The 12,576-nt window shown below is 34.1% G+C and overlaps 1 protein-coding gene across 2 annotated transcripts in view; it reads right to left on the bottom strand.

Moving 5' to 3' along the window:
• Positions 1-9,855, bottom strand: part of LOC137410082 (nuclear hormone receptor HR96-like) — a 34,175-nt gene extending 24,320 nt beyond the window's left edge. For both annotated transcript variants that reach the window (XM_068095665.1, XM_068095670.1), the window contains exon 1: positions 9,735-9,855. The gene's annotated coding sequence lies outside the window, so the exon portion shown is untranslated. The remainder of the gene's footprint in view (positions 1-9,734) is intronic.
• Positions 9,856-12,576: the final 2,721 nt, after the last annotated feature.

Genomic DNA, 12,576 nt, shown 5'->3' with positions numbered 1-12,576 from the left:
ATGGGGGTGAGAGAGCTAATAAAATGAGTACTAGTTCTATTTGAAAGAGAAAGACTACAATGTGAGGTAAGAGACGCCACCATTTATTGACCTACAATATGTTGTAAGCAAAAATGTCTAGACAAGCAGCTATCAAATTAACTATAAAAAATGCATCAAGAAAACGATTATAAACACTGCGGTGTTGTTAGGCATAAAATTAATTTCATCTTGATATACGAACGAAAGTTTAACCTCATCTGAAACTGAATGTATTGATTCAATTCGTTAACAAGTTCAAACAAGAATAAAAATATTGCGAATGTATAAAAACGTTGGCTGAAAATTACTATTGTAACTACACACTGATACAAAACCCCGTATTGTATTTAAAAGATTTTATCTCGGCTGCTACTGGATTTGAACTTCTATCGCATCTCACTCCTCTCAAACTGAAAGCACTCTCAAACTATTCTGTTCTCAAACTAAACAATTCTGATCAGTCGTTCATGCACAAATGAATAGTAAAATTAGCTTATAGAAGCATTGGGGTTGATAGCAATAGTGCCAAATGGTCAAATGTTAACACCGAGATAATTCGGGGAATTCTTTTTCAACTAATCCTAAAAACATGCTGACCCTGATCAGGATCTTACGCCTGATTCTGATTCTAAGCCCAAGTAAACTCGGCTCTGCAGTGCCACTTTGTTCTTTTCTGCACCTCCAGTTTTTGTAGGATCACGAAACTTTGATCACTAACTGCAGATTTTATTTTCAGTATAATTCCAAAGTTTCAAGTTGATTCAACGCCTAGTTCTTGAGATATCGCTAAAATACCGAGGGAATTTCTAGCCGACCGAGAAATAAAAAGTGACTGTTGACAGGACATCAGTTTCTAATGACATACTGATTGAAGTTCTTGATGAAAAGGAATAAAAAATAGTGAAAGCTAGAGAAGTTCTTCTCATCAGCTACAATATTTACAATAAAACTATTCGTTTTTCTATTCATAACAAACATACACAATATATGTGACTCAGTGTATCATTGTGTTTCTTCAGCTGCCTCTAAAACACCACACCACTTCTTCGAAAGAGTGTGAAAAAAACTATTAACTCTATTTTATTTTTCCATGAGTTCTACAAGCTTGGAGCTTCAACATGGTATTCAGTTTAACAGGAACTGCCCTATTTTCAGCACTTTCACCATTAATGAAAGGTTGTTGATACGGTCGATGATCAGGGGTCCTGCTTCTATATACAAGACTAGGCATCTAAATGTTGAGGCATGATACATACATGAGCGACGTTATGCTACTTTTTTAGTAGTGAGCATAAAGTTAAAATAAAATAAAAACGGACATTTTCAACATACTAAGATATGCCTTTACACTACTTTACAGTTGCATTTTGAGCTGCAATTGAAACGCTTATTAATTATGGAGATATAACATCTCTTGACTTATTTTACACATTTATTTAATACACTAATGTAATGCTCAAAGCTGGAGTAAACTTAATTCGAAAGAAGGTGACATGAAAATTTACAACTTTGTGAAGTAACAACCTCTTCGTATTTCGCTTTATGACAAAAAACTAACTTTGGATTTTCCTACCTTAGTCAGCCTTTTGTGCAGCCTTTTGAAATGCTGACGGCTACACATTTTAATTGCTGACCACACAATACTCACTATATGCGTATACAGTCATACCTCGACATACGAGCTTTATGCTTTTTGGGACTAAACTCGTTTATTAATTTAACCGTGTCTCAAAGCGCTGTTTCTTATATAAAGTAACTACCCTACAGGATGAAAATATTCGTTGGTTATAAAAATTCGCGATTTCGCGAACAGGCAACTCCGCGAATTATAAAATTCCGTGAATAATTAGTTCTATTTTTAATCACAAGGGAGAATAACTACTGCATCAAATTAAAAAACTAGCCGCTATAGGCTGGTTTTCAATATAAATACTAAACGTAGTTGAGTTTCAAAACATTTTTAAAATCATTGCTTGGGCTTTGAGCTAACACCATTGCCTTTGCATCATATTTCTTTACAAAATTATTCAAGGTTGTCACAAAATATGCAGAATGGGGTCATCGCAAAAATAGCCACTAGGCAGAAGTACTAAACGTAGCCGAGTTCCAAAACTTCTTTAAAATCATCGCCGGGCTTCGAGTTTTATTGCCATTGCATCAAACTTTACAAAATTATTCAAGGTTTTCACAAGTTATTCGGCATGGCTTCAGCATCGCAAAAAATCTCTCTTTGTCTTTTTACATTGAAATCAACTCTATCAATCTCTAATACCGAAGTTGAGGACGATCATGATTCTGATCTGGACATTATGGTATGTATTTGCTTTGCAGATACGTTTTTCCATAATCAACTGCATTAGTTAATTCTTTTGTTTAAAAACTGATCGCTTTCATTAAATACTTCAGCTATTGTTTTTGTACTTCCTTAACACTTATTAATATTTTTCTTTTTTGTGTTTTCTGCAGATTGACAATGAAACAACCTACTCCAATTACGAAAACTAGAGACAAGTAGTAATATTCACCGTGGCAGAAATATTGGCAGAGAAGCAACCAGTCAACTTAGACCCATTCACCGACAACAACTCCTTGATATCGCTGCAGCAAACATGGTTAAATTATTATTTTATTTTATGTATAGATATATTATAATTTATTACAAACTTGAGTGTACAAATAAAATGTTTCAAATACAAATACAATTTTACAAACGATGAATGGAGTAAATATAAACAGTTTAGTCTATATGGCGGCTGTCTAGAGCAATAAAATTAAACTGATAATCTTGATAAGTGAATACTAGCGTGTAATGGTGCTCTCTGACTAGTTATATTTTGGTAATAGTAGCTCTATATCGCTGTCACTGTCTTGGGTAGATGTTAAAGGCAATTCTCTCACTACTACGTGGCTGGTAAGTCAATTCTCATCAGAAATCTCCTCGTGGCTTACTATTGCAACGTTCTGCTGGTTGGCCAAAAGTTTGTGATCGTAAAGGCGTTCTTGTTCCTTTTTTAAAACAGATATATTCTCTGCGTTAGCAGCTGCGGTCACTTCAATTTCAAGACATCCCTGAATGATTGGTGATCTTCTAGGAATAACATCCACCACCCTTGCAGTCATTGTACCTCCGGATATGATAAAAAATCTGCTTACTATACTTATTTCACGGGGTAGATGACCAACCGTTGCGCAGTCTGCGTTTATTAGCTTTACTGCCAATGGTTCGTGTAGATTATTGGGCTCTTTCTCACACTAAAACGAATAACAAAGCGGTAGGGATGGAAAAAATAAATATTGCATTTTACTAAAGTAAAATTCAATTATTAATTTAGTAAATGGTTTTAAAAAAAACTCATAACTTACCACAAGTTGTTGGCTTATCAAAGGCCTCCAAAGCGATGAATATTCGTGAAAACCTCTGGACGCAGCAAAAATTGTTTACCGCAGCTTAGCATGATCGCCTCGCAGTTGTAAGCTAAATATAAACCGGAACACGCGGTGTGCGCATGCGTAGGAATAACTCTATTACTAGCCGCAATAGAGTTAACTTTTCCTAGAGAGTGGCAGTTTTCAGCCGCAAATAAATTCATCCGCGAATATGCATAAAAAGACAATTTTCGCGAAATATAACTCCGCGAATAAATTCATCCTGTACGGGTAAATACAAATTAATCCGTTACCATACTATGAACAAAACCACATAAAACAGGATATTACGGTAGATGAAAATGTTTTTAATTGTTGTAGTTTAGTGCCTACAATACCTATTTAGTTGTTAAAATCTGTAATAAAATGTAACATTGCTATGTACACTACTATAAGTTTTTACCTTCGAGATAGACTTGGTGGCTAATAGTGGTCTGAGAGAGACTTGACAGCAACGGGTTCGGTACACGAAACTTTTGTGACGCTATATGGCTGGTATGCTCGTATCTCAAAGATTACTCGTATCTCAAGGAAGAAGCTTACTCAAACTCTGCCCATATCTCAATTTTCTCATATATTGGGGCGCTTGCATGTCAAAGTATGATTGTATAGGCAAACCTCGACATGCTAAGTTTATCTGTTATGATATTTGCTTCGTATGTAAAAACCATCACATGTTTTAGCAAAGACTCTTATAAGAATAATTGAACTTTATATAATTCATTGTAGCACTCTTAATAAATATAAATAAATAAATAGATAAATATTTTAATATAGTATTAAAGTAAAAGCCTTATTTAATACTATGTATAAAATTGAATGTAAACTCCTAAATTATACGTAAAAACTAAATTAAGTAAGGCATCTGATATATTAGTTTGACAGTTTATATATATATATGTATATATATATATATATATATATAAATATATATATATATATAGGCTATATATATATAGGCTATATATATATAGGCTATATATATATATAGGCTATATATATATATATTAGTTATATCAGTTTATCATTTATATTACAGTAATCCATCGATACTTAGCAGTTCCCCTTTCGTGGATGCAGGGTAAAAATATTTCTTATTAAATTGAAAATTAGAGAAAATGAATAATTATGTATATAAATATATAAAATAAATCTCTCTCACACTCTGGCCCCGTGAGATCCCTTTGCTAGCATCTTTGTCCTAGCAACTACCGCATCTCACTATTTCTCTGTAACTTGTTGTGAAGTGAAAAAGTGCCACGTGCCTGTAATGTCCTTCATCATGTCTAAATGCTAAAGATTCCTAAATTCTGGCAACTCTCAAAATCGTCTAAAGAACCTATGAAAAGGAGGAAAATGGTTATGATTAATGAAAATTGGATTTAAAAATTGGTTTCTATTTTGTGGATTTTCAATTATTGCAGCAGGCGCCGGTCCCCCTTAACTGCAAAAGGTGAATGATTACTGTAGTAATAATATTTTATTATTGCTTCTATTGACAATAGCCAACTATTATAAACAATTGGAGCACGTTTGAATACCTCACACATATTCAGCAAAACCTCTAGTTGAACGCCATGGCGCTCAATTAAACCTTGACATCATCGCCATCGCGCATTAAACCCTTTGGATGCAATAAATTTGCAAACTTACATCCAACTTGTCAAAGACCTTTAAGAAATATGCATTGAGAAACCGAGAAATATCTCTACCAGTTGATATCTATTGCTTGCAATTGACTTGCAATGATATTATAGCCCGTGTCCTTCTTTGCAATTTGTTGGCATTTTCCATTTTTATTTCATTCTAAATTTGAAGACATGTTTCTATTTTATATTTATATTTAACAGTGTTGTATAAAAGCTCATTGCACTCATTGATATGTTTGTTACAGTTTGCAGCCAAATCTAGCTTTTTATGTGCAATACAAGTATAGAGCTATGAGCATCGATCCATTGTAAGCCATGTTAAGTTAGCCGCAAGGATGCTATTAAATAACATGTTATAAATCTGCATATTTATAAGTTATATAATGATAATCTATCGAATGATACAAATATATATTTATGAACAAGTGACATAAACGAGCCATACTTATATCACATGCAGAAACAAAAATTAACGTTTTTAAAACAAAAATATTTCCCTCATTTGTTCGGATAGCTGCGTTCTGATTGTTGCTTTCGATGGAACAAACATATTCTAGTTGTTCAATACCTTCCAAAATATTTTCTGGCCTCAATTCTTCTTCTGCACTGCTGAACTAGTCGATATTAGCACCCAAACAATTTTTTGGCGGAGCAAAACTTTTACGCGCTGCATTTAGCACAAATGCTTCGAGTAAAAGTTTGCTTGCTAAACGTAACCTTGGGCCTAAAACTTGTTAACCGTTTTTTATATGCATGATCTTCAAAGTATTAAGACCACGTTAGACAAGGAACTACTAGTAGCCTGAGAAAGTAATTATTTCTATTTCTTTCAAGGTTTATCTACCATCGCAAATTTAAACCGTTTATATATCTTTAGGCTACTTCGAAGTAGAAAAACTGCGCAAAACAAAGAACTACTACTAGCCTGATATTATGGGTTCATAAAGATCAAAGATAGTCAAAGTGGCAGTCAAATAGAGGTGGCAGTCAAATAGAGGGTGGCACTCTATTTTTTAACCCTGCTCTCGTAGTGGAGGTCAAATAGAGGTGGCGTTCAAATAGAGGTGGCATTAAATTAGAGGTTTTACGGCATTTCTATGTTTGTTAGTGAAAAGTTTTGTCGTTGATGCAGGTCTATGTGATGTAAAGCCAAATATTTGAGGCGTGTGTACGAGTATTTGCACGAGTACTTGCACAGCATTGTGTTATCTCTCAGCGCCTTGCCTTCGACAGAAAAGACCACAAAAAATCTTTGCTAGTTTTACGAAGCTGACTGATGACTACATCTAGTGTCAACACCGAAAGTAATAATTCACATAGATTAGTAGATACTTTTAGTTGCTGTAATTCTATCTTATATTTATAGAACAATGTCTCAGCAGTTTGGAGTAGCCTGTACTGAAAACAACATGAGCTCTGTCTGCCAATTTTACGATAATTGCAAAATACTATTTTTGAAAAGATATTTTTTTACAGTGAACTTGAGTATAGCTGGTGAAGTTCAATAAATGAATGTTCTATTCAAGCACCCGCACTTTCATACGGACATTTATTTATAACAGTAAAATAGTTTCACTACACTCGCAGACAAGGATGGAATCAAGCAAAATGCAAATAAATATTTATACACATTTCTCTACATGCAAATGTTAAATTGTAGTGAGCGCTATAAATGATTAATTCATCATTCGTCATGCATCCAGGTAACATCTTCAGCATCAGAGTCTATAATTTCCTAACCAGATAGTTGTTGCATGTCTGAAGCATAATATCATATTTAATACGAGGACCCTAATACCATTGAACACAAACAATTATACAATCCTTCGTTTATTCGTGACGTCATTCTATCGTTGGCTGCCATCTTTATGGACAACTTTTATTGTTAAAAACACGAATCTTCTGCAATTAATTATTACAAACAATGCTTTTGTTTGCAAATTTTTTATTTTAGTATCAAAACAACACTGAAAAATACTATTAATCAAGAGAATGACGATCGTTTTCTACAAAGATGGCGGCTTTTTCGTGGACGAGCGCATGTGCAAACAGGGTGATGACGTCAATAAAAACGATGGATTATTTAGGTTACTATGTGAAACTATATGAAAAACTGTGAGACATATGTGAAAGGTACATGTATGTGAAACAAATGTGTAAAACAAACAGTCCAATCAAATAAGTCTAGATAGTAAAAGGGCTTACTCTCTCTTGTTCCTGTGAAAACCTGAATGGCTACACTATCAAAATCATACGTACTAGTATGGTGTGCAAAAGGTAGGGGACAGTAAAAAATAACAGTAAAATTTTTTTGAAGTCGCACCAGATTTACCAACATATGGAAACAAGAGGCAGCAAGCGACATGTAAATGAGACGCTAAAACTCCTACTAAAGTATTCCATAATCCACAAACCACAAATAAAAATGAAAGCTGTTTTCAATTATATGCGTGTGTCCTTGAGGTATACACGTGTGTCCTTGAGGTATACACGTGCACACTGCTTACACGAGGTTACTGCCACCTATTGTTTGTGCAACTTCATGAATTCTATACAGAAAAAAGCTACAGTAGTTCCTTGAAAAATAACAAAACAGTCATTTGGGAAGGTAAATGACAAAATATGTACCTCCTTGTGAAATCCCAGCGGAAGCTGACCAGATTTTTAACTTCTTAAACATTTTAACGCGCATGCATCATCACAGAACTATAATTGTCCCTACACCCAGCCACATTATCAATAAATAACAATTTGGTGTGTGCAACTGAGACGTAAGTGGAACAAAGAGCTAAACTTTGAAGCTGTTCTCACGTTAGTAGATTTCTAATGGACAATTTTTGGCACAGCTAATAGTGGTTGTTGCCAGATTGAGTGCTGCTTTTGGAAATGCGATCTTGGTGAGTCAAAAAAAATTCAAATGTAATTATTACTGCTGCATGAAAAATTGAGGAATTGTAGAATCCATTTTGAGCCAGACTGTTACGTCAGCAACAGACAAGGATTTTACTTTACAAAATTCTCTGTCAGTAAAACTCTGAGAGTGGCTTAGTTTTAGTGAACCAGTTTATGTTCTTGATAATTTTATAAAATCCTAAAGTTAGATAACACCTTAAATGATAGCAGCAGTCTTCCTATTAAAACAACTTCATACCACAAGTACTGTAACAGAATATTTTTAACAATCCAATTATGACTTCAATCAACTGAGTTCTGCTGCTTACTAAAATTGATATTATAAAAAAGTTATAAAATCAATTATAAAATTATTATTAATTTTATCTTTACATCTTTGAGAAACTGGTGTGGGCCTATACCAGTTTCTGGGTATACACACACTGGTGTATACCAATACACCAGTGTGTATTTCTCAATAAACATTTGAGAAAAAAAAATTAACAACATAATTTTTGGCAATACGGCTCTCATAGCAGAACATGTAGGCCTACATCCTCTTAATACAATTGATTTTTACATCAAATAGCTAGAAAAAAAATACTGCTGGTAAACACTAATGATTTATCGTAGATCCATAGAAAGGATAGCTATCCACATATAATGGAACCACAAATTTTGCGTTGTCTGGAAAAATGTAAGCTTTTGAAAACTTTGCCGCAGATAAAACCATTTTATTGGGTATAATTGGTTTGTTCACCCAAAACAAAGCACAAGGAAGTACAAACCAAACTTTTTGTTGGCCAGAAAATTAAAAAAGATTTCCTTCTTTTATCACAATTATAATGAACATAATGAATAGCAATAATAATGGTGCCAAGGCTTACCTCTCGTCTCTCATCTTTTGTCGCAAAATGATGACAGTAAATTATATTACCTAATATAACAATTAGCTCGTGCATTAGGTATAGAATTTGAAAGAAATAAATACTGATTAGTTACAGTAACATAAAATGTCTGCTGTAATCCTGTATTGAAGGAATGTTTAGCATATATAATGTTAGCATAATCCTGATAAAAAGAACTATGAATATACATGTATTTATTGCCAGTTTCAAAAGACTGACTTGAACTTTATTGAGTGAATGTAGAAGAAACAAAACAACAAATACTAAATAATATTGGTATTGAATTTCAACAATCATGGTTTTAAAATATTCCAACAAAATGATTTTATTTATAATTTTTCTATAACTCTTCCTTTATAACTTCCTTGTAAGCTACAATGCTTGCCCAAGTGCTACGCATTGCTGCCTATTGCCTTGGTCATAATTCAGATGACACAGTAGCTAATAAGTACTTCTATGTTAACGAGCAGCTGTGTCTAATTCAAAAAACTTTAATTATTATAAACAAAATATGCAATGCATCAAGAAAATGAGACCAGAAAAGATACAAGTTATCAACAGTGAGCTCCAAACAAGTGATGCAGGCGCCAATTTGCACATAAGATCAACTACTTGTGATTCTGCAAGCTTTTTATAAAACTCAGGATTATGTAATTCACAACCTGAAGAAAAAAGAGCTTGCTATTTGACAAACACTAAAATGTTCTAGGCGTACTAACAAACTTAAATGAACACACTAATAATCACAAATTTCTATGATTAATTAAGAAAATGTAACGCTTTGAATATATACTTCGTCTCCATTCCGTATTATAAAACGATTAACTTGGTCACTCACCTGCTGCAAACATGAAAGTTATTGATGCCAAGAAGCAAATTATGTCAGTTCAACAACACTTGAAGCTTACACTTTGTTTTGAAGCGTACCTAGTTTACAGACGCTTATCCTCACAGCTCACTGTCGAATGATTAAGTCTAAGCAATGATATACAGCCCCCCCCCCTTATGGGGGGGGGGCTGTATATCATTGGTCTAAGCGAGTATGATGGATGACGATGATTGATGGATTTTAAATGACAGATCCCCTAATAAAATATTATTACTGTCACATCTTTAGCTAACATAAATGACAAGGTGTTATCACTACAACTCGTTACTCGTTAGCTAATGCCAATTAGTTACTTCATTTCATAAAAACATTTGACAAGCTACCTCATGAGCTTCTGATGCAATAACTTTCTACTATACAAGGTATTGACAGTTATTTGTTAACATGGATACTTGACTTCTTGATTGATCAAAATCAATGTGTGGTGCTCAATGGAGTTAAATCTACAGTTCTGCCTGTGACCTCAGGAGTACCACAAGGATCTGTATTAGGGCCTACTCTCTTCTCAGTGTACATCAATGACCTCCCAGATTGCATAAACTGCTCAGTAAGTCTGTTTGCGGATGACACTCTGATTTACCAAGTGGTCAACAACACAACTGATGAAAATCGTTTTTAAAAAAACATTGATTCACTGCAACAGTGGGCAGATAAATGGAATATGAACTTCAATGCAGCTAAGTGTCACGTTATCGGTTTTAACAACAGTAGAGTAGTACCAAAATACACTCTTCATGATCAAGTTCTAGACCATGTGGAAAACACTTGTTATCTTGGTGTCCAGTTACAATTTTACCTAAGATTTGACAAACACATTTCTGAAAAAACGGTAGCTGCAAAGCGACAACTAGGCATGATAAAAAGATCCTTATAGTATAAGGCTCTTTTGAGATGAGATGGTAAAGTCATTTTTGACAGGACCTCATCCACTACAAATAAACGACTGGTAAAAACCTGAAAACAATGCATAACTTGCACTGGAAATGGCACTAAAAAAGGTTAACATTCGTTTTGGCAAGTTCATAACTAGTTAAAACTTTTAAACAGATTGTAGAGCCCGGTATAAGGCTTATACTGGACTCTACAATCTGCTCGGTTGCTGGCATACAAGCCACTTTGTCGTCCACATCTTGAATATGCTGCTGCAACATGGAATCCGTTTTTAAAAAAACACCTAGCAGATATAGAAGCTGTTCAAAATCAAGCTGTACGTTTTATAAGCCACCTTAAAGGATGAGAAAGTGTTAGTGAAGTGGAAAAAAAGCTTGGTTTTGAGCTACTACAAAAGAGATGTCGTGACATCAGACTATGACTTTTAATGAGGATACTTAGTGAAGAGGATAAGCATTCAGCACTGAACAGCTCACACGACCAACTTATTAACCAATCTGAGCCTCACATTCAAACTCGAGCAAACAGTAAAGGACTACCATCATCCGTGCATGCCACTAAAAGTGAATACTTGAACAGATTTCTACCTAGAACCATAAGAGACATTAAATATCCTACAAATAACCACTTAGCTAAAGCACTATAAACTTATATAGCAAGTTTAGCTTGCACTACTGACTAACATTAAACTTAATTACTTGAAAATCGAAAACCACTGACAAAATAAATTAAGTCATATGAGGCACACCACTTCCACATTAAGTGGTCAAGTGGGAAGACAACTACGAGGTAATACGAGGTAACTCCGATGCAAGTCTCCAATTTGTACTTTCGTTTGCGCCGTGGCTCAATAGGGGAATCCCCTAACTATAAATACTCAGCTGAGAATTTAGTGATACAATATAAACTTTATATATTTTAAATAATAATTGAAATTAAATAAAAATATTAAAAATATGGTTTTAGTTTTTATAGTTACAAAAATGCAGTGAAATTACGTGGTCAGGCTATGCATTAGCGCAGTGGTTCCCAACTACCTTGGAGTCATGGACCCCCTGAGCTATTTATCTAAAAGTCATGGACCCCTTTATAAACATCATAACATATGGTGTTTATAACAATGCATTTTAAATTGGGGTACATTATAAATTAGAGTAATATAAGAGTCAATAGATTTGACATGTTTCTATTTATTTACTTACATAAAGCAATGCTATACTAAATTGCTGTGACTGTTAGTTTTCAGTTTGTTAGTGGAATAGATTATACTTCTTGTTTTTCACTAACTTCTCAATCTTTGGGGAAATGGTTGACAAAGCGCATCGGATGTCATTTTCAAGTCCTATTCAGTTTTGTTGTTTCGATTTGACAACAATCATGGAGGAGAAAGCGGACTTGCATAAGTATGTAGACACAAATGGGAGCAGAGTTCGAAGGGCAAGTTTGGCTGTTGGTGGATCAAGCATGGAAGGCCAAAATTCTTCAATGGTTTTATCTTCATAAACATCTTTGGTTATTTTACTGATCTGCTAGTTTCATTTTGTTGACAAATAAATATAGTTGCCAATGTTATCCATGTTTGACTGTAGTTGCCAAATATTGTCACAATTATGATCAGTCAGCTGCCATTAACAATCATTCATGATATTAATAGTCGCCATTGTGAAATGACCCAAATTTGGTTTTACATTTAGATTTTGAGTATAAAAACTAAACTGCACAGCTTTGCTGCTGTCCCATCTTATTGGTCAGGTCAAACAATGTGACAACGACAAAAGACTTTGCCATTTCATATTATAGGTAGAAAAATATTAATCAAACACCAGGAAAAAAAGGCCGTTGTTTGGGCGATTTTGGGTAAATTATATTCAAATTTAAGCATGTACTAAGACCCCTACCA

The sequence above is a fragment of the Watersipora subatra genome, chromosome 1, assembly GCF_963576615.1.
Source record: "Watersipora subatra chromosome 1, tzWatSuba1.1, whole genome shotgun sequence".
Lineage (NCBI taxonomy): Eukaryota > Metazoa > Bryozoa > Gymnolaemata > Cheilostomatida > Watersiporidae > Watersipora > Watersipora subatra.
This window is presented reverse-complemented; position numbering and strand designations above follow the sequence as displayed.